Consider the following 22,482-nt stretch of genomic DNA (forward strand, 5'->3'; position numbering starts at 1 on the left):
CAAGCTTGTTTAAAAGAAACCTCAAAAAGCCACTTAATTCAGAGCTAGTAGGGAAAGCACAACATTCAATAAACTCAGCAATGGTGAACATCAAATAATTTGCTGTGGCAATAAAATAAAACAAAAAAATCATTTTATTGAAAACTTTTAAGTTCACGGGTGCATGTGAATGTTCCATAGGTAAACTTGCGTCGTGTGGGTGTGTTGCACAGATTATTTCATCACCTGGGTATTAAGCTTAGTCCTCACTAGTTACTTTTCCTGATCCTCTCCCTCCTCTCTCCCTCCACCCTCTGAAAGGCCACAGTGTGTGTTGCTCCCTTCTATGTGTCCATGTGTTCTCATAGTTTAGCTCCCACTTATAAGTGGGAACATGTGATATTTGGTTTTCTGTTCCTGCATTAGTTGGCTGAGGATGATGGCCTCCAGCTCCATTCAGGTTCCTGCAAAGGACATGATCTTGTTCTTTTTTATGGCTGCATAGTATTCTGTGGTGTATATGTACTACATTTTCTTTATCTAGTCCATGTTGATGGGCATTTAGGCTTATTCCCATTCAAATGCAATCATGGTGCTAACATAGTGCTATGAGATCTTGAGATTTGCCAAAATATAAAATAGAACACGAGATGTTTTTGGAAACAAATGCCTATTGTGGAGTGGGAGGCGTTTATGTGAAGCCTTTTATGTGTAATAGTAGCCAAGATAGAGCTAAAAACAAATGTGTAGAGTTACTTTCTCCACTCAAAGACAGCGGTGCTAGACACAAGACCAGATATCCCCATCCTGCTGTGTTTTGTTGGTCAAAACAGAGTGAGTGGGGAATTTGATTCAAACTCATCACCACTGTTGTGTAAACAGAGAAGACCAAGTGCCACTGATGGTTTGAGCTAGTTTAAATGGTTAGAAAAGGCAGAAGATGTAAATTAAAGTTTTGTTCTGGTCTTTCAAAACCTTCTGTAAACTGAAACCCTACTGAGCCATCCCACCCTTCTTACTATTCACCCTAAACCATCTTAGGCATATACATCCTCTGTCTTCTACTGTGATGTCTTTACATTGTATTGCTCTTCTGTTGCTGTATATCAAATATCTGGAAATGTAGAAACTTATTTTTTTTTTGAGACAGGGTCTTGATCTGTCAATTAGGCTGGAATGCAGTGGCAAGATCACAGCTCACTGCAGCCTTGACCTCCCGAACTCATGTGATCTTCTTGCCCTAGCCTCCTGAGTAGCTGGGACTACAGGCATGTGGCACCACGCCTGGCTAATTTTTGTATTTTTTGTAAAGATGGGGTTTTGCAATGTTGCCCAGGCTGGTCTAGAACTCCTGGACTCAAGCAATTCATCCACTTCAGCCTCCCAAAGTGTTGGGATTACAGGTGTGGGCCACCATGCCCTGCCAGGCTATGTCTTTTATGGAAACCCAGCTGAAGAAAGGATTGCATTCAAGCTCCCTTAGGTAGTCGGAAAAGTCCATTTACTGGGAAAAGTCCACTCTAGGAGCTTAGTGTGGTCCTCCGCCAACAGTCAGCAAGAAAGCACAAGACTGGGGTCTCTGTTTTCTTGCTGACTGTTGGCCAGGGACCACACTCAGTTCCTTCCTAGAGGCTGCTCCTGGGTCCTTGCCCTGTGGACCCCTTCACAGGCAGTTCTAAGCACGGCTGTTTGCTTTTTCAAAGTCAGCAAGAGAAAGGCCAGCAAGAGAATCTTAATTAATTTGAATCTCTCCCTCAGGGAAGGCTTGAAACTGTTTATTTTTAAAGACTCACCTGATTAGGTGTGGCCCACTCAAAATCATCTTAAAGTCATGACTCAAAGTCAGTTGATTAGAGACCTTAATTACATGTTCAAAATCTCTTTATGTGCCCATCAATGGTAGGCTGATGAAAGAAAATGTGGTATATATACACCATGGAATACTATGCAGCCATAAACAAGACTGAGATCATGGCTTTTGCAGGAACATGGATGGAACTGGAGGCCATTATCCTTAGCAAATTAACGTAGGAGCAGAAAGCCAAATACTGCATGTTCTCGCTTATATGTAGGAACTAAGTGATGAGAACACGTGGATGCATAGTGAGGAACAACACACACACTGGGGCCTACTTGAGGGTAGAGGGTGGGAGGAAGAATGGGATCAGGACAAATAACTAATGGATAGTAGGCTTAGAACCTGGGCGATGAAATAATCTGCATAACAAACCCCATGACACAAGTTTACCTATATAACAAACCTTCACATATGCCCCTGAACCTAAAATAAAAGTTTAAAAAAATAACAAACATACTATTACCATATGCCATCTCCGACCAAAAAAACCCCAATAAAATCTCTTTACCTTTGCCATATAATATACCTTAATCAAAGGATTGACTAGCCCATTATATTCTTAGCATCCATAGTAGGAAGTAGAAATCATGGGGAGCATCTTAAAAACTCTTCCGACCACTGTCCACCTGACCACTAATGGTATACATCTTTTCCAAACACAAAATGCATTCACATCCTTCAATGCTCCCAGGAGTCTCCCCCTACTCTTCTTGAAAGGATGTCACCCTCTATCTCTAAGATGTTCTTGAGTCCCCAACTTACACTGGCTTCAATTTTTTAAAAGTTTACTTTTCACAATAAATTGAGTCACGTATGTTTGTTTTTCTCCCTTGCTGCTTTGAGGGTAGAAACATTCCTTGTGTTTCTTTGGCAGATGACAGAAACTAAAATGTAGCTCAGAAAAATTGTGCACAACTCACAAATACTTGTTCACCGACTGGACAATTTTGCAGGGTGAGACTGTGAAAATTAAGGGCCCCTAAAAATAATAAACTTAAGAGATGGAACAAATATGTAAGAAAGAGTCATGAAAACTGAATTCTCAAGTAATTCACGATGGCTGAAATACATAGGATATTATATTATCCTAATACGGTCTAAAAAATTCTAATATGTATATTAATGATCTCATTATGATATTGAGATTAATAGATATATTAATGATATCAAGGTGAGGGAAAATTGTGAGCTATATGAGATGTTCTTCAAGCATCAGCAACTTCATAGTTGAGATAATCCAATAGGGAGATACATTTTTAAAAAGCCTCTTGGGGGTGGATCGTTAAAATCTTTGATACAGACAAAAATTCTGCAAAAGTGTGAATTAGAAACTCTACACCCCTCTCTGTGGCATCTCCAGATTGTTTTAATGCATGTGCATTCTCAAACAGCCAAAAAGCAAACAAATATTTCACAGGGTTGATTAGTGTTTGCCTTCGATAAAAAGAAAAAAAAATGGGAGCAATAGAGGGAGCTCTTGCCCTGTGGAAGATAGATACCAAAGCAGTCCTGCATGGTTCTTTCCCACTTGGACAAAAATAAATGAATAAGAATGAAAACAAACCCCGACAGTTAGAAAAGAAGAGCTACTTTTATTCTCGGTGACTTGATGATCACAGCCTACCCTGCTGAGGTAGGGAAAGAAAAAAAAATTGGGAGCGATAGAGGGAGCTCTTGCCTTGTGGAAGATAGATACCAAAGCAGTCCTGCATGGTTCTTTCCCACTTGGACAAAAATAAATAAATAAGAATGAAAATAAACCCCGACAGTTAGAAAAGAAGAGCTACTTTTATTCTCGGTGACTTGATGATCACAGCCTACCCTGCTGAGGTTGGGAAAGGCTCTGTGGGTTTGCTTTGCTGGAGCCGTTAGTATTCAGGGAGCAAGCAGTGCAGGGCTGAGCTGCCCAAGTCAGCAGCCTAATTAATTAATCTCGCAGGCTCAGTGGGGACCTTTGGGTTTATTCATTAGCTGCAAGGGTGAAGCCAGATGCATGTGTTGGCGCTGAGGCAAAATGAGGGCAGAGCAAACAGGGGTAAGTGCATGGGTCTGCATGTGTCAGAGAGAGAGATGAGGAAGGAAAAGAACTTGGACATCCATCATCAAAGGCAAAACAAACCTGGCAGACCTGTTTCACCACCTTCCAATCAATACATCTTATCTATTCAAATTTTCTGCATGCTGCACCAACATTCATTTGCTGATAGATACTAGAATGTGTGCACCTGTGCATCAAAATGAAGGCATGGTCTTCCCTGCACTTTGGGGAAAAGGGCATCGTTGCCGTCAGACACTTGATACAGAATATTAGTTCTGGCCAAGTGTTCAAAACTCTAGCAAGTGCATATAAATGAACTGTTTTTGTTTGTTCTTTGTGTTTTTATCCTTACATCTGGTGGGAAATTTTCTTGAGTAGCCCTTTTTTTTAAAAAAAGTTTTATTGAGGTATAATTGATCTGCAAAAGAGGCACATATTTAATGTATACAATTTGATGAATTTCGACATATGTGTGCACACATTTTACTGTTGGGACTGCTGTTGTGAAACCTCGGTTCTTGTCTTCTTAGTTTCAAAGAATTTAAACAAGAGACACACAGCAAAGGAGATGCAGCATAGAGCAATTTCTTGTAAAGGAAAAAGAATATTTTGAAAGTTTGGTGCAGAATAGACAGCACACCCTGAGAGAGAGAAATTTCAGGGCAGGCTTCTCATAAGGGTGAGACAGTATTGATTATCACTGGAGAAACTCCCTTTGTGGGAGTCTTACATGATGATTCATAAGGGGATGGGAGAGGTGTTGCTAGTAAGCCTGTTCTGGGTGGTCCTCTGGGTGCACATGCACAGTAGCTGTACATGCTTGTTCACGGACTGGAGGTCTCATTAGCATCTTATATCTCTACTGAGGGGTGTTTTTTAACTATTAAAATGAGCAAAGGGTCAGTTTGAGGACAGGTAAAATAAAAATGCACATGGTCTGTAGAAGGGAAAGTCCCTACTGAAGATAGCTTAGCTTGAATGAGCTCAATGACAATGCAAATGCTGAAGTTTATTGTGTTGACCATACAGTCACCAGAGTTGCTGTGTCCCGAGGACACGGTCACTTTCTTTAATACTATCATCACTATCAAGATAAGAAACATACCCATTACCTCCAAAAGCTTTTTCTGTCCCTTTTTCTTTTTTGGATTTTTCTTGACTGTGTGTGTGTATATGTGAGGACTAAACTCTGATTTCTTATCTTGCCCAAATTCCTATCTCAAGAGTCTGGGGAGCCATGCCCTACAAACCATAAATTCTCATCAGATGAGTTTCATTTAACCCTATATATTGTGACTTACCTTCCAATCTGACTCTGGCATAATGTTACATGACAAAGAAGAAAATAAAAATGTTTTACCCCAAAACATGTTTCTTTGCCATATTTTGAAATGGCCTTGCAAAGCCATCCTTTGCGGGGGAAAATGTGCATCTGTAAAGAATCTCTATTCGCATAGCTAGATCTTTTTCTTCCAGGCCCTCCTAATCCTGAAGAGATTAACTGAGAGTCTAGCACCTTTTAAAGGGTCTGAATAGGAAATATTTGTTATCTATTATCTCTAATGGCAGCCACTATGAGACTTCAAAAGAACCTTGGTCTTCACAATCTTTCATCTTAACCTGAACATTTCCTTTCTGTTGATCCCAGGTCTTTAGACGAACTCAACCAATTGTCAACCAGAAAATGTGTAAATTGTCAACCAGAAAATGTGTAAATAGCCTGGAAGCCCCCTACTTTGAATTGTCCTGCCTTTCTGGACCAAACCAATGTATTTCTCAAATGTTTCTGATTGATGTCTCATGCCTCCCTAAAATGTATAAAACCAAGCTGCGCCCCAGCCACCTTGGGCACATGTTCTCAGGACCTCCTGAGGCCTGTGTCATGGGCCATGGTCACTCATATTTGGCTCAGAATAGACCTCTTCAAATACCTTACAGAGTTTGACTCTTTTTGTTGACAATGTGTGTGATAAGAACACACAACATGAGATCTACCTCCCCTTAACAAGTTTTTAAGTGTAAAAATACTGCATGATTCCATTTGTTTTGTTATGATATATGTTGGTTTTTGTTCATTGGTCCTGGCCCATAACTCCCATAGCCCTGGTTACAGTCTTTTTTCATAATATTGGGTGTTTTCAGGCCTCAGGGGCAGGTCTTTCACCTTCTCCTGCATTCCTTTCATTCTAATGTTCCCCTGCCTTTCTGAGTGTGAGTTTCAAGACCCTCCTGATACAGACAGGAAACAGGGAAATATTGGGTAGAAGAGGGCGTCACCCTCAAGCCTGGATACCTGTGACCCTAACTGGGAACAGCCATTCCTGTTTTTGCACCCAAAAGTTGCCTTTTGGCCCACCACACCCATCTATCCTGTACCCATATAAATCCAAACCCCTGGTTCCAGAAGGAGATGAGAAACGAACAGAAGAGCAGAGGAGTGGCAGAACGGTATGGCAGAGAGAAGAAAAGAAGCATCTGAACGCTGAGAGGAGTTCAGCTGGAGATGGTCGGAGAGGAGATGGGCCACTGGGCAGCCAAACTCCAGGGGAAGACCATCTTCCCACTCTATCCCCCCTTCCAGCTCCCCATCCGTCTTGCTGAGAACCACCTCCACCACTCAATACAACCCCCGCACTCATCTTTTAAGTCCTTGTGTGACCTAATTGTTCTGGGACACTGGACAAGAGCTCGGGATAAGGGAGGAGACCACCCCTCATATTGTCTTATGCCCAATTTCTGCCTCCAAAGAAAGAAGAAGTAAAAACTAAAAGGCAGAAATGAAATCCACAAGCAGACAGCCCGGTGCCATACCCTGGGCCTGGTAGTTAAAGATTGACCCCTGACCTAATCGGTTATTTGTATGAGAAAAGCACTGTGAAGATCCCTGTCCTGTTCTGTTCTGTTCTAATTACTGGTGCATGCAGCACCCAGTCACATACCCTCTGCTTGCTCAATTGATCACGACCCTCTCATGCAGACCCCCTTAGAGTTGCCAGCCCTTAAAAGGGACAGGAATTGCTCACTCAGGGAGCTTGGTTGTTGGAGACGTGAGTCTTGCCAAAGCTCCTGGCCGAATGAAGCCCTTCCTTCTTTAACTCAGTGTCTGAGAGGTTTTGTCTGTGGCTTGTCCTGATACATTTCTTGGTTTCCTGACCGGGAAGGAGGTGATTAACAGACAGTCGAGGCAGCCCCTTAGGCGGCTTAGGCCTGCCCTGTGGAGCATCCCTGTGGGAGACTGTGGCCAGCTTGAGCGACGCAGATCCTGAGAGCTCTCCCAGGTAGGCAATTGCCCCGGTGGAATGCCTTGCCAGAGCAGCGCGTGGCAGGCTCCCGTGGAGGATCAATGCAGTGGTTGAACACTGGGAAGGAACTGGCACTTGGAGTCCGGACATCTGAAACTTGGTAAGACTAGTCTTTGGAACTTGCCCTACTCCATCTGAGTGGAAGCGTGGCCTGATCACCCACGGCGTGCCTGTACCGGCACTTTGGTTTTTTGTTTTTGACTTGACTTGGATTGCTTGATACTTTGGTTTTGGTTTTGACCTGGCTTGGATTTCTTGATACTCTGATTTTGGTTCTGATTCTGGTTTGGTATAAACTGAAAAAATGTGTGTGTGCCCTTTTTACCCGTTCTTTGTTTTGTGGTGTGTGTGTGGTGTGAGCGTGGTGTTTTGTCTCGAGGAAACATGGGTCAGGCACAAAGTAAGCCCATCCCGTTAGGAACTATGTTGAAAAATTTCAAAAACGGATTTAAGGGAGACTATGGAGTTACTATGACACCAGGAAAACTTAGAACTTTGTGTGAGGTAGACTGGCCAGCATTAGAGGTGGGTTGGCCATCAGAAGGAAACCTGGACAAGTCCCCTGTCTCAAAGGTATGGCACAGGGTAACCTGTAAGCCAGGAAACCCAGATCAGTTTCCATATGTAGATTCTTGGTTATAGCTAGTTTTGCACCCTCCACAGTGGTTAAGAGGACAGGCAGCAGCAGTACTAGTAGCAAAGGGACAATTAGTTAAGGAAGGTTCTCGCCCCACCCACCGAGGGAAATCAGCACCAAAAGTCCTGTGTGACCCAACACCAGAAGAATCATGGCAGGAATTGGTACCAGCAGTATCCCCTTCTTATTGAGAGGAAGGGCTCCCCACTCCTAAGCCCACAGCACCTCCACCTCTACCAGATAGCCACACTCCTAGACCATCCAGAGTAGACAAAAGAGGAAGTGAAGCTGTGGGAGAAACTCCTCCCTTGGCAGCTCACTTACGGCCCAAGACTGGAATCCAAATGCCCCTGATAGAGCAGCAATATACTGGGGTAGAGGAGGAGGGACACATGGTGGAAAGGCGTGCCTTTGTGTATCAACCTTTCACCTCTGCTGACCTCCTCAAATGGAAAACCAGTACTCCATCTTACACTGAAAAGCCTCAAGCTTTAATTGACTTGCTGCAAACTATTATACAGACTCGTAATCCTACTTGGGCTGATCACCACCAGCTGCTCATGTACCTCTTTAATACAGATGAAAGGCGAAGGGTGCTCCGGGTGGCAACTAAGTGGCTAGGGGAGCATTTCCCAGCCGATTACCAAAACCCCCAAGAATATATAAGAATTCAGCTGCCAGGAACAGACTCCCAATGGGACCCAAACGAGGGACCAGACATGGAGAGGCTAAGACGGTACCGTGAGGCATTAATAGAAGGTCTAAAGAAAGGGGCTCAAAAGGCTACAAATGTAAATAAGGTTTCTGAGGTCATCCAAGGAAAAGAGGAGAGTCCAGCGCAATTCTATGAAAGACTGTGTGAGGCTTACCGTATGTACACTCTTTTGATCCAGATAGCCCTGAAAATCAGCACATGATCAACACGGCCTTAGTTAGTCAAAGCGCAGAAGATATCAGGAGAAAACTGCAGAAACAGCCTGGGTTTGTGGGTATGAATACCTCACAGTTACTGGAAATAGCCAATTAAGTGTTTGTGAATAGAGATGAAACAAGCCACAGAGAAAGCAGTAAGGAAGGCAAACGCCAGGCCAGGCGAGAAAGCCGACTTACTGGCCACGGCCATTAGGGGAATTCTCCTGAAGGGAGTGGGAAAGGGAGGTTCCGGGAAGAATACCCAGTCTAATCGCCCACGGTTGCAATGCAACCAATGCGCCTATTGTAAGGAAATAGGACATTGGAAAGATAAGTGTCCCCATCTGAAGGAAAAGCAAGGTGATTTAGAACAAAAGACCTCAGATAAAGATGAGGGAGCTTTGTTCAATCTGGCTGAAGGGCTATTGGATGGAAGGGGACCAGGCTTAAGCACCCCCCAAGGAGCCTACGGTCAGGATTACAACTGGGGGCAAGGACATTAAGTTTTTGGTGGATACTGGTGCCGAACATTCAGTAGTGACTCCGGTCGCCCCCTTGTCCAAGAAAACCATTGACATAATGGGAGCAACAGGAGTTTCCACTAAGCAGGCTTCTGTCTACTGCAGACCTGCTTGGTGGGGGGACATGAAATAGTTCACCAGTTCTTGTACATGCCTGACTGTCTTTTGCCCTTGCTGGGAAGAGACTTGCTTAGCAAGCTGAGAGCCACCATCTCCTTTATAAAACAGGGCTCTTTACAGCTGAAGTTACCGGGAACAGGAGTTATCATGGCCCTTATGGTCCCTCGGGAAGAAGAATGGAGACTTTTTCTAACCGAGCCAGGCCAAGAGATAAAACCAGCTCTAGCTAAGCGATGGCCTCGAGTATGGGTGGAGGATAATCCTCTAGGACTGGCAGTCAACCAAGCCACCATACTTATAGAAGTTAAGCCTGGGGCCCAACCAATTAGACAAAAGCAGTATCCGGTTCCCAGGGAAGCTCTTGAAGGAATCCAGGTTCATCTCAGGTGCTTGAAAGCCTATGGAATTATAGCTCCTTGCCAGTCTCCATGGAACACCCCCCTCCTCCCTGTCCCTAAGCCAGGGACAAAGGACTATCGGCCAGTACAGGACTTGCGCTTGGTCAACCAAGCTACAGTGACTCTGCACCCAACAGTTCCTAACCCTTACACATTGTTAGGGCTGCTGCCGGCTGAGGACAGCTGGTTTACCTGTCTGGACTTAAAAGATGCCTTCTTTAGCATCAGAATAGCTCCTGAAAGCCAGAAGCTGTTTGCCTTTCAATGGGAAGATCCGGAGTCAGGTGTCACTACTCAGTACACTTGGACCCAGCTTCCCCAAGGGTTCAAGAACTCCCCTGCTAGCTTTGGGGAGGCTCTGGCTCGAGACCTGCAAAAGTTTCCTGCTAAAGACCTAGGCAGCGTCTTGCTCCTGTACGTGGACAACCTTCTGCTGGGACACTCCACAGCAGTTGGGTGCGCAAAAAGGACAGATGCCCTGCTTCGGCATCTGGAGGACTGTGAATATAAGGTGTCCAAGAAGAAAGCTCAGATCTGCAGACAGCAGGTAAGCTACTTGGGATTCACTATTCGGAAAGGGGAGCGCAGCCTGGGGTCAGAAAGAAAGCAGGTCATCTGCAGCCTACCAGAACCTAAAACCAGAAGGCAAGTAAGGTAATTCCTAGGAGCTGTGGGGTTTTGCAGATTATGGATTCCAAACTTTGCAGTGCTAGCCAAACCTTTGTACAGGGTTACAAAGGGGGATGACCGAGAGCCTCTATGAGACTCTTTGAATGGGGGCCTCTACAACAGCAAGCCTTCTGTAAGTTAAAGGAAAAACTTATGTTGGCCCCAGTCCTAGGACTACCAGATTTGACAAAGCCCTTTACACTCTATGTATCGGAAAGAGAAAAAAATGTCAGTTGGAGTTTTAACCCAGACTGTGGGGCCCTGGCCAAGGCCAGTGGCCTATCTCTGAAAACAACTAGGTGGGGTTTCCAAAGGCTGATCACCATGTCTAAGGGCCCTGGCAGCAACAGCCCTGTGAGCACAAGAAGCAGATAAACTAACCCTTGGGCAAAACCTGAATATAAAGGCCCTCCATGCTGTGGTAACTTTGATGAATACCAAAGGACATCATTGGCTAACAAATGCTAGATTAACCAAGTACCAAAGCTTGCTATGTGAAAATCCCCGCATAACCATTGAAGTCTGTAACACCCTAAATCCCGCCACCCTGCTCCCAGTATCAGAGAGCCCGGTGGAGCATAACTGTGTAGAGGTGTTGGACTCAGTTTATTCTAGCAGTCCTGACCTTCGGGACCAGCCATGGGCATCGGTAGACTGGGAGTTATACGTGGACGGGAGCAGCTTCATCAACCTACAAGGAGAAAGATGTGCAGGATATGTGGTGGTAACTTTGGATGCTGTCATTGAAGCCAAATCATTACCACAGGGCACTTCGGCTCAGAAGGCTGAGCTCATTGCTTTAACTCGGGCTCTAGAACTCAGTGAAGGTAAGACTGTAAACATCTACACTGACTCTCGATATGCCTTTCTAACCCTTCAAGTGCATGGAGCATTATATAAAGAAAAGGGTCTGTTAAACTCTGGGGGAAAGGACATAAAATAACAAGAAATTCTACAATTACTAGAGGCAGTGTAGAAAACTCAGAAGGTGGCAGTCTTGCACTGCAGGGGACACCAGCAAGCCTCCATCTCAGTGGCCTTAGGAAACTCTCGAGCTGATTCAGAAGCTCAAAAAGCAGCGTCTACCCCTTACCGGGCATTGGTAGCAGCTCCCTTACTCTCTTAAACACCTGACCTGATACCTACCTATTCTAGGGAAGAAAAAGACTTCTTCCATGCAGGAGGGGGCCAAGTAATAAAAGGAGGATGGATCAGACTGCCAGATGGCAGAGTAGCTGTGCCGCAGTTGCTCGGAGCCACATTCATATTGGCCATGCATGAAACCACTCATCTAGGTCAAGAGTCACTTGAAAAATTGTTAGGCCAGTACTTCCACATCTCACACTTGCCAGCCCTTGCCAAAGCAGTAGCACAACAGTGTGTTACTTGCCAACAGCACAATGCGAGGCAAGGCCCCACTGTTCCACCTGGCATACAAGCTTATGGAGTGGCTCCTTTTGAGGATCTTCAGGTGGATTTCACAGAAATGCCAAAATGTGGAGGTAACAAGTATTTGTTGGTTCGTGTGTGTACTTACTCCGGATGGGTGGAGGCTTATCCAACACGAACTGAAAAGGCCTATGAGGTAACCCATGTGCTTCTCTGAGATCTTATTCCTAGGTTTGGACTGCCCTTAAGAATCTACTCAGATAACGGGCTGGCGTTTGTGGCTGACTTGGTACAGAAGACAGCAAAGGCATTAGGAATCACTTGGAAGCTACATGCCGCCGACCAACCTCAGAGTTCTGGAAAGGTGGAGTGAATGAATCGGACTATCAAAAATAGTTTAGGGAAAGTATGTCAGGAAACAGGATTAAAGTAGATACAGGCCCTTCTTATGGTATTGTTTAAAATTAGATGCACTCCTTCTAAGAAAACAGGATACTCCACTTATGAAATACTGCATCATAGGCCTCCTCCTATACTATGGGGACTTCCAGGCACTCCCTGAGAGTTAGGTGGAATTGAATTACAGCGACAGCTACATACAGACTTTGGGAAAAATTACACAGACAATCTCAACTTGGGCAAATGAGAGATGTCCCATCTGCTTATTCTCCCCAGTTCACCCTTTCTCTCCAGGTGATCGCATGTGGATCAAGGACTGGAACGTAGCCCCTTTGCGGCCATGGTGGAAAGGACCTCAGACCATCATCCTGACCACCCCCACGGCTGTAAAGGTAGAAGGAATTCCAGTCTGGATCCACCACAGCCATGTGAAACCTGCAGTCGCTGAAACCTGGGAGGCAAAACCAAGCCTGGACAACCCCTCCAAAGTGACTCTGAGGAGGACGACAAGCCCTGCTCCAGTCACACCCGGAAGCTGACTGGTCTATGCATGGCCAAAACATGAGGAGGATCATCGTGGGACTCATTTTCCTTATAATTTGGACTTGTATAGTAAAAACTTCCACGATTTTCCCTGCATGGAGGACTGCTCTCAGTGTATACATCAGGTTACCGAGGTAGGGCAACAAGTTAAAACAATCTTTCTGTTCTATAGTTACTATGAATACCTAGGAACTTTAAAAGGAACATGTTTATATAATGACAGTCAGTACAAGGTATGTAGCCCAGGAAACGACCGGCCAGATGTGTGTTATGACCCCTCTGAGCCTCCCATGTCCACAGTTTTTGAAATGAGATTAAGGACTGAAGACTGGTGGGGACTCATAAATGATACAAGTAAAGTATTAGTCAGAACAGAGGAAAAAGGGGTGCCCAAATACATAACCTTGAAATTTGATGCCTGTACTGTCATTAATAGCAGTAAGTTAGAAAGGGGATGTGGCTCTTTTTGTTGGGAAAAAGGCTATATGATCGAAAATAAGTACATTTGTCATGAATTAGGACTGTGTGGAAATGAATGTGGATACTGGTCTTGTGTCATTTGTGCCACTTGGATAAAAAATGAAAAGGATCCAGTCCACCTTCAGAAAGCAAAAAATGGCCCTTCCTATACTAAGTGACAATGTAACCCCTTAGAGCTAGTAATAACCAATCCCCTTGATCCTCGCTGGAAAAAAGGGGAGCGTGTGAACTTAGGAATTGATGGGGCCGTACTGGATCCTTGAGTAAATATCTTAGTTCGAGAAGTTTACAAATGCTCTTCTGAGCCAGTGTTTCCAACTTTCTATGATGAACTAAATGTGCCAGTACCAGAAATTCCAGGAAAAACAAGAAATTTGTTTTTGCAATTAGCTGAGCATGTAGCCCAGTCTCTCAATGTCACTTCGTGTTATATATGTGGAGGAACTGTAATGGGAGATCAATGGCCATGGGAAGCCCGAGAATTAGTACCTACAGACCAGTTCCTGATGAATTCCTGGCTCAAAAGAATCACCCTGATAATTTCTGGGTCCTAAAACTCTCTATTATTGGACAACATTGCATAGCTAGAGAAGGAAAAGAATTCACTCACCCTATAGGGTGACTTAGTTGTCTGGGACAGAAACTGTATAACGTTACCACAAAAACAGTCTCTAGGCAGAGTTCAAATCACACAGAGTACTCCATTTAGTAAATTCCCAAAGTTGCAAACCGTGTGGACCCACCTGGAGTCCCACCGGGACTGGATAGCCCCCACTGGATTATACTGGATATGTGGGCATAGAGCTTACGCCAAATTACCTGACCAGTGGGCAGGTAGTTGTGTTATTGGCACTGTTAAACTTTCTTTCTTCCCACTGCCCATAAAGACAGGTGAACTCCTGGGCTTCCCTGTCTATGCTTCCCATGAAAAGAGAAACATAACTGTAGGAAATTGGAAAGATGATGAATGGCCCCCTCAGAGAATCATACACTATTATGGGCCTGCTACTTGGACACAAGATGGTTCATGGGGATACTGGATCCCCATTTACATGATCAACCAAATCATACAGTTACAAGCTGTCTTAGAAATAATCACTAATAAAACTGTCAGAGCCTTGACTATTCTGGTCCGGCAAGAAACTCAGATGAGAAATGTTATCTATCAAAATAGATTGGCTCTTGACTACTTGCTAGCAGCTGAAAGAGGGGTCTGTGGGAAACTTAACCTTACTAATTGCTGTCTACATATAGATGATCAAGGGCAACTAGTTGAAGACATAGAGATATGACAAAATTGGCACATGTGCCCATGCAAGTGTGGCATGGATTTGATCCTGGGGCCATGTTTGGAAAATGGTTCCCAGTGCTAGGAGGATTTAAAACTCTTATAATAGGAGTTATAATAGTAATAGGAACCTGCTTACTGCTCCCTTGTTTGCTAACTGTACTTCTTCAAATGATAAAAAGCTTCATTGCTACCTTAGTTCACCAAAATGCTTTAGCACAAGTGTACTATATGAATCATTACAGATCTGTCTTGCAAGAAGACATGGGTAGTGAGAATGAAAGTGAGAACTCCCACTATTAAGTGAGATTCTCAAAGAGGGGGAATAAGGGAGGGGACCACCCCTCATATTGTCTTATGCCCAGTTTCTGCCTCCGAAGAAAGAAGAAGTAAAAACTAAAAGGCAGAAATGAAATCCACAAGCAGACAGCCTGGCACCACACCCTGGGCCTGGTAGTTAAAGATTGACCCCTGATCTAATCAGTTATGTTATCTATATATTACAGACATTGCATAGAAAAGCACTGTGAAAATCCCTGTCCTGTTCTGTTCCGTTCTAATTACTGGTGCATGCAGCCCTGAGTCATGTACCCCCTGCTTGCTCAATTGATCACAACCCTCTCATGCCGACCCCCTTAGAGCTGTGAGCCCTTAAAAGGAACAGGAATTGCTCACTCAGGGAGCTCGGTTGTTGGAGACGTGAGTCTTGCCGAAGCTCCCGGCTGAATAAAGCCCTTCCTTCTTTAACTCGGTGTCTGAGGGGTTTTGTCTGTGGCTTGTCCTGCTACAGGGATACAGAAAGCTGACACACTGGCCTTCCATCCTTGCAAAAAGGCAGAGGGTCCACTGAGCTGGTTAACAGGTTAACCTAAGTCATCTGCAGATGGCAAGGCTAAAAGAGCACACTGTAACACACGCCCACTTGGGGCCCTGCACCTGTCCATCTGTGTGCTCCCTCTCTTGTAAGGGGTTTGAGCAGCAGCAGTGACTGAAGAGATGAGCCACACCCCTGTCGCATGTCCTGTGAATGGGGGTCAGGAATCTGTCCATTTCACTGTCATGAGAGAGTCTCACTCTATTCCTTGAGGGAGAAAATGCTGATGTCATGAAGCTTCAATAAAACCCCAAGATGACAAGGTTCAGGGAGCTTCCAGAGAGCTGAACACTTGTAGGTTCCTGGAGGGTGGTGGCGCAGGGAGGGCGTGGAAGCTCTGTGCCTGTTCCCCTGCCATCAAGAAGAGTCCAAATCTGTAAAATATTTGAAGAGATTTATTCTGAGCCAAATATGTGTGACCATGGCCTGTGACACAGCCCCAGGATATCAAGAGAACATGTGCCCAAGGTGGTCGAGATACTGCTTGGTTTTATATATTTTAGGGAGGCATGAGACTTCAATCAAATACATTTAAGAAACACATTGGTTTCATCTGGAAGAGCAGGACAGCTCAAAGGAGGAGAAGACCTTCTGGGTCATAGGTAGATTTAAATTTTTTCTGATTGGCAATTTGTTGAAAGAGTTATTATCAATAAAAAGGAATGTCTGGGTTAAAATAAGGGGCTGTGGAGACCTAAGTTTTATCATGCAGATGAAACCTCCAAGTAGCAGACTTCAGAGAGAATAGATTGTAAATGTTTCTTATCAGATGTAAGGGCTGTCTGTGTTGATGTTAATGCTGGAGGGATAGAATTAGGCATGTCCAACCCCCACTTCCCATCATGGTCTGAAATAGTCTTTTGGGTTAAATTTTAGAGTCCCCTGACCCAGGAGAAAGTCCATTCAGATGGTTGGGGGGCCTCAGAATTTTATTTTTGGTTCCCATCCCCAAATCTTGCCCTAGACATCCTCATCTGTATCCTTTGCAATATCATTTATAATAAACCAGTAAGTGTAATTAAGCATTTCCTTGAGTTCTGTGAGCTGCTCCAGCAAATTAATTGAACCCAAAGAGGGGTTTGCAGGAACCCCAACACGAAGGTGGTCAGCCAGAAGTTCTAGAAGCCTGGACTTGTGACTAATGTGTGTAGTGGGGGCAGTCTTGGGAACAGAGCTCTCACCCTGTGAGATCTGATGCTCTCTATCTTTGGGTAGATGGTGTTGGAACCGAATTGGAGGACACCTGGCTGGTGTCCACTGCTTGGTGTTTGGGGGAAAAACCCCCACACATTTGGTCACAGAAGTCTTCTGTGTTGATGATTTTTTGTGGTATGACAGCAGAGGGAAGACACAGTTTGAGGTGAGTTTTTGCCTATACGCCATTCATATGAGGTATCTAAAACAGTCAAACTTAGAGAAGCAGGAAACAGAATGGTCGTTGCTAGGAAAGGCGAGGAGAGGGAAAAAGGAGATGTTGATCGACACTTCAGTTATTTGAGATGAGTAAGTTCTAGAGATCTGCTGTACGTCACGGTGCCTAGAGTTAACAATAAGGTTTTATGCACTCTTGAGCAACTCCGAAGAAGTGACTGATCATGCTTTTGACCTTGCAAGGAAAAATTGTGGTAGAAAGCAAAAATCCCTTGAGATGCTTTTCAACAACTCAAGATGCTATTTAAAAGCTTTGAACATTAATAGATAGTTGTAAAGCCTTAACCTTTTACGAGAGTGGTTTTATGTCTTTTAAATGAAAAGGAGCACACTTCATTGTATTTTAGCTGCGTTTTTGTCCTGTAGTAGCTGAATATTCAGAATCTCTCAGATTTTCGTCATCTGGTGCGTAGAAGCTGGTAGATTGTTTTCTCTTTATCCTTCATGTTTCTCTTTGATAGCACAGCTGTGTAGATATAAAACTCAAAAACGTTTATTTTGTTTTTTTCCCTTAGGTGGGATTTATCTTCTTTAAGACAACTTCCTGACCTCGGACACATAGAAGGCTGCTGAAGGCAATGGTGGATCCTTTCATTTCAAACAAAATCACATTCAATTTTTTGAGAGCTGCAGGCCTGGGTGGTGTTAAATTGTGTCATTTAGTATTAAAGAAACACGATAAAACTTTCAAAGACTGATCATGTGTCTTGGCTGTTTACCGTGGAAAGGTAGGAAATTGGCTACAGCAAAAGCTATTCATGTGAAAAATAAGGATTTGAGGCACCTCAGACTACCACGGAGACAGAACCTACGGTTTAAATTGGTATTTGTGTGTCTATATTTGGAGGCATAAAAAAATAAACAGATGTGGATTTATCAAATGAACCCAAGCGAGGCCAGGTCAAAGGAAATTTCCAGGAGAAACTCCACACGTTAAATTTCTCTTTCTAATACAAAATGACAACACACTTAAACAAAGAACAGGCTGTACCAACATGGGTATTTTATCTCTAAACGGGAGAAAAAGTCTTGATGCCATTTTCTGTCTTCTCTTTATAGTTGGTCTCTCTATTTGGGCTATAGTAAAAATAATTATTCAGGAGAAAATTTCCTTTCTCTCTCTTTCTTTCTTTCTATCTTTCTTTCTTTCTTCTTTCTTCTTTCTTTTTCTTTCTTTTCCGTCTTTCTTTTGTCTTACACTGTCACCCAAGCTGGAGTGCAGTCGTGTGATCATAGCTCACTGCAGCCTTGAACTCCTGGCCTCAAGTGATCCTCCCATTTCAGCCTCCCAAGTAGCTGGGACTACAGGAGTGCACCACCAAGCCTGGCTAATTTTTAAATCTTTTTGTAGAGATGGGGTCTCCATATGTTGCCCAGGCTGGTCTCAAACTCCTGGCTTCAAGGGATACTCACACCTGGGTCTCCTAAAGTGTTGCAGTTGCAGGCATCAGCCCACCATGCCAGGCAGGAGAAACTTTTTATAAGAGCCAATATATTGTGGGTTAGGTATTGCAATACCATATACTGACAATTTCCAAGTCTATATATGTCTTGGTTTAAGGAGTAAAACATAGTTAATGCATATTCATCTTGCATCAGTACCCGAAAGTGATTTTAACTGGCAAGAAGACTACTTTATATTTTCTTTTTTCTTTTTTTTTGAGATGGAGTCTCACTCTGTCCCCCAGGCTGGAGTGCAGTGGCGCTATCTCGGCTCACTGCAACTTCTGCCTCCTGGGTTCAAGTGATTCTCCTGTCTCAGCCTCCCGAGTAGCTGGGACTACAGGTGCGTGCCACCACGCCCAGGGAATTTTTTGTATGTTTAGTAGAGATCAGGTTTCACAGTGTTAGCCAGGATAGTCTTGATCTCCTGACCTCATGATCTGCCAGCCTCAGCCTCCCAAAGTGCTGGGATTACAGGCATGAGCCACTGTGCCTGGCCCTATATTTTCAATATATGGATGACCCTTGAACAATGTGGGGATTAGGGGCACTGACCCCCCCCACTCAGTCAAAAATCCATGTATTACTTTTAACTCCCCCAAAACTTAACTGCTAATCAACTGCTGAAGACCAGAAGCCTTATGGTGACATAAACAGTCAACTAACACATATTTTGTATGTTATATGTATTATATACTGTGTTGTTACAATAAAGTAAGCTAGAGAAAAGGAAATACTATTAAGAAAATCATAAAGAACAGGAAATATATTTACCATTCATCAAGTAGAAGTGAATCGTCATAAATGTCTTCATCTCATTGTCTTCATGTTGAGGAGGCTGAGGAGGAGAAGGAGGAGGAGGGGTTGGTTTTGTTATCTAAGGGATGGCAGAGGTGGAAGAAAATTCATGCATAAGTGGATCCCCAATGCAGTTCAAAGGCCAAGTGTAGATCCTTCTTCTAAAGACAGGTGTGCATCACCTTTACCTGGCTGTCATAGTTCATCCACACGGGTGTGTAGACTGGGTCTCAGACTTGATGCTCTCAAGTTACCACTCTCTGTTTTGTTCTCTTCTATTTTTGGAAGGCCAAGTAAAATATGGAAAAGAAGATCTCGTAGATGATTGGTCAACTCTTTCATGGAAAAAATGCTGTGAAACTAATTGTGTTTCATAGAAATATGCCATATTCTTGTAGGAACTCAAATATTTGTTTACAGTAACATATATCTATACATGCTCACACATACATGTATAAAACCCAAATAGGTCATCTGGTCTAATTTCTTTTTTTTTTTAGGTGGCTGGACATCTAAGTTTTTCAGGACAGATAACATTTCCTTTTCTTTCTTTCTTTTTTTTTTTTAAAAAAAAAAAACTTATTCCAGGCAGGGCACAGTGGTTCACATCTGTAATCTCAGCACTTTGGGAGGCCAAGGCAGGAGAGTTGGCTGAGGCCAGGAGTTTGAGACCAGCTTGGGAAACATAGGGATAACTTGTCTCTACAAAAAATATAAAAATCAGCTGGGTGTGGTGGTGTGCACCTGTAGTCCCAGCTACTCAGGAAGCTGAGGTGGGAGGGTTGCTTGCACCTGAGAGGTGGAGGCCACAATGAGCCACGATCACACCACTACACCCCAGCCTGGGTGATAGAGTGAGGCTCTGTCTCAAAAACAAAAGAAAACAAAACCAAAAACAAAAAAAAACTTATTCCTATACCTGAAGATTGTGAAATCAATCTTTCTTATTAGCCTTGCCTAATATATCATGAATTTGTAATTATATTGACTTAGAAGTCATTAAATAGTTCCTTAATCAAAAAAACCAAAACACCCAAATACTTTCTGGACATGTTTTAGCTTCCTGTTTATTTCTCCATTTTACACTTAAGATAATGTATTATTCTCTTCTTTATGCAATTAAAATATTTTGAAAGTAATTCAGCTAATAATCTTTAAACTCCTCATTTTCAAGCTAAATAGGTAAAAATTCTATTATTTTTTCTTGAACTTTCTTTCTAAGGCTGGCCTTGTCATGCATGTGAAATCTGAAGTGTGGGTGTCAATGTTGACCCTAGGGTTTGGTTTAGTGATGAAAAAGCTCTTGCTTCTCACTAAGGTTAGGTGATAAAGGGCTATTTGTAACCAGATTTCCAGCAGTAGAATAAAGCTGAGCACAGCCATGACTCAGAACACAAAGTTTTTGTTCTGACTTTGCAATCCCAAAGTATGTTCTCTTTATGAGGCCTAAATGAGCAGAAGACCAATTTTTTTTTTTTAGTAGAGACAGGGTTTCACCATGTTGGTCAGGCTGGTCTCAAACTCCTGGCCTCAAGTGATCTGCCCATCTTGGCCTCCCAAAGTGCTGGGATTATGGGCATGAGCCACCACATCCGGCCAGAAGTCTAATTTTAGAATATGTGATTCAATTTCCAGCTTAAAAGGAAGAGCTTCCAGAGATCCTGATCAAAATGACCAAATAGGAACAGCTCTGGTCTGCAGTTCCCAGCGAGATGGACACAGAAGGCAGGTGATTTCTGCACTTCCAACTGAGGTACCTGGTTCATCTCATTGGGACTGGTTAGACAGTGAGTGCAGCCCACGGAGGGCGAGCTGAAGCAGGGTGGGGTGTCGCCCCAGGGAAGCACAAGGGGTCAGGGAATTTTCTCCCCTACTCAAGGGAAGCTGTGAGGGACCGAGCCTGAGGAACCGGGGACTTCGGTCCAGATACTGTGCTTGTCCCACAGTCTTCGCAAGTCATAAACCAGGAGATACCCTGTGATGCCTACCCCACCAGGGCCCTGGGTTTCAAGCACAAAACTGGGCGGCCATTTGGGCAGACAACGAACTAGCTGCAGGAGTTTTTTTGCTTGTTTGTTTGTTTGTTTTTTTTCCATACTCCAGTGGCAGCTGGGACACCAGCGAGACAGAACCACTTACTTCCCTGGAAAGGGGTGCTGAAGCCAGGGAGCCAAGTGGTCTGGTTTGGCGGGTCCCACTCCCATGGAGTCCAGCAAACTAAGATCCACTGGCTTGAAATTCTTGCTGCCAGCACAGCAGCTGTCTGAGATGGACCTGGGACACTCGAGCTTGGTGGGGGCAGGGGCATCCATTATTTCTGAGGCTTAAGTAGGCGGTTTTACGCTCACAGTATAAACAAAGCTGCCAGGAAGTTCAAACTGGGCGGAGCCCACTGCAGCTCAGCAAGGTTGCTGTGGCCGGACTGCCAGATTTCTCTTCTCTGGGCAGGGAACCTCTGAAAAACAGGCAGCAACCCCAGTCAGGGACTTATAGATAAAACCCCCATCTACCTGGGACAGAACACCTGGGGGGAAGGGGCAGCCATGGGCACAGTTTCAGCAGACTTAAATGTCCCTGCCTGACAGCTCTGAAGAGAGCAGCAGACCACCAAGCACAGCATTCGAGCTCTGCTAAGGGTCAGACTGCCTCTTCAAGTGGGTCCTTAACCCCGTGTATCCTGACTGGGTGACATCTCCCAGTAGGGGCCGACAGACATCTCATACAGGAGAGCTCTGGCTGGCATGTGGCAGGTGCACCTCTGGGGCGAAGCTTCCAGAGGAAAGAACAGGCAGCAATCTTTACTGTTCTGCAGCCTCTGCTGGTGATACCCAAGCAAACAGGATCGGGAGTGAACCTCCAGCAAACTCCAGCAGACCTGCAGCAGAGGGGCCTGACTGTTAGAAGGAAAACTAATAAACAGAAAGGAATAGCATGTCCACTCAAGGACCTCATCTGAAGGTCACCAACATCAAAGACCAAAGGTAGATAAATCCACAAAGATGGGGAGAAACCAGTGCAAACAGGCTGCAAATTGCAGAAACCAGAATGCCTCTTCTCCTCCAAAGGATCACAACTCCTCGCCAGCAAGGGAACAAAACTGGATGGAGAATGAGTTTGACGAATTGACGGAAGTAGGCTTCAGAAGTTGGGTAATAGCAAACTCCTCCGAGCTAAAGGAGCATGTTCTAACCCAATGCAAGGAAGCTAAGAACCTTGAAAAAACGTTGGAGGAATTGCTAACTAGAATAACCAGTTTAGAGAAGAACATAAATGACCTGATGGAGCTGAAAAACACAGCACAAGAACTTCATGAAGCATGCACAAGTAACAATAGCCAAATCCGTCAAGCGGAAGAAAGGATATCAGTGATTGAAGATCAACTTAATGAAATAAAGTGAGAGGA

Source organism: Pongo abelii, chromosome X (genome assembly GCF_028885655.2).
Source record: "Pongo abelii isolate AG06213 chromosome X, NHGRI_mPonAbe1-v2.0_pri, whole genome shotgun sequence".
Lineage (NCBI taxonomy): Eukaryota > Metazoa > Chordata > Mammalia > Primates > Hominidae > Pongo > Pongo abelii.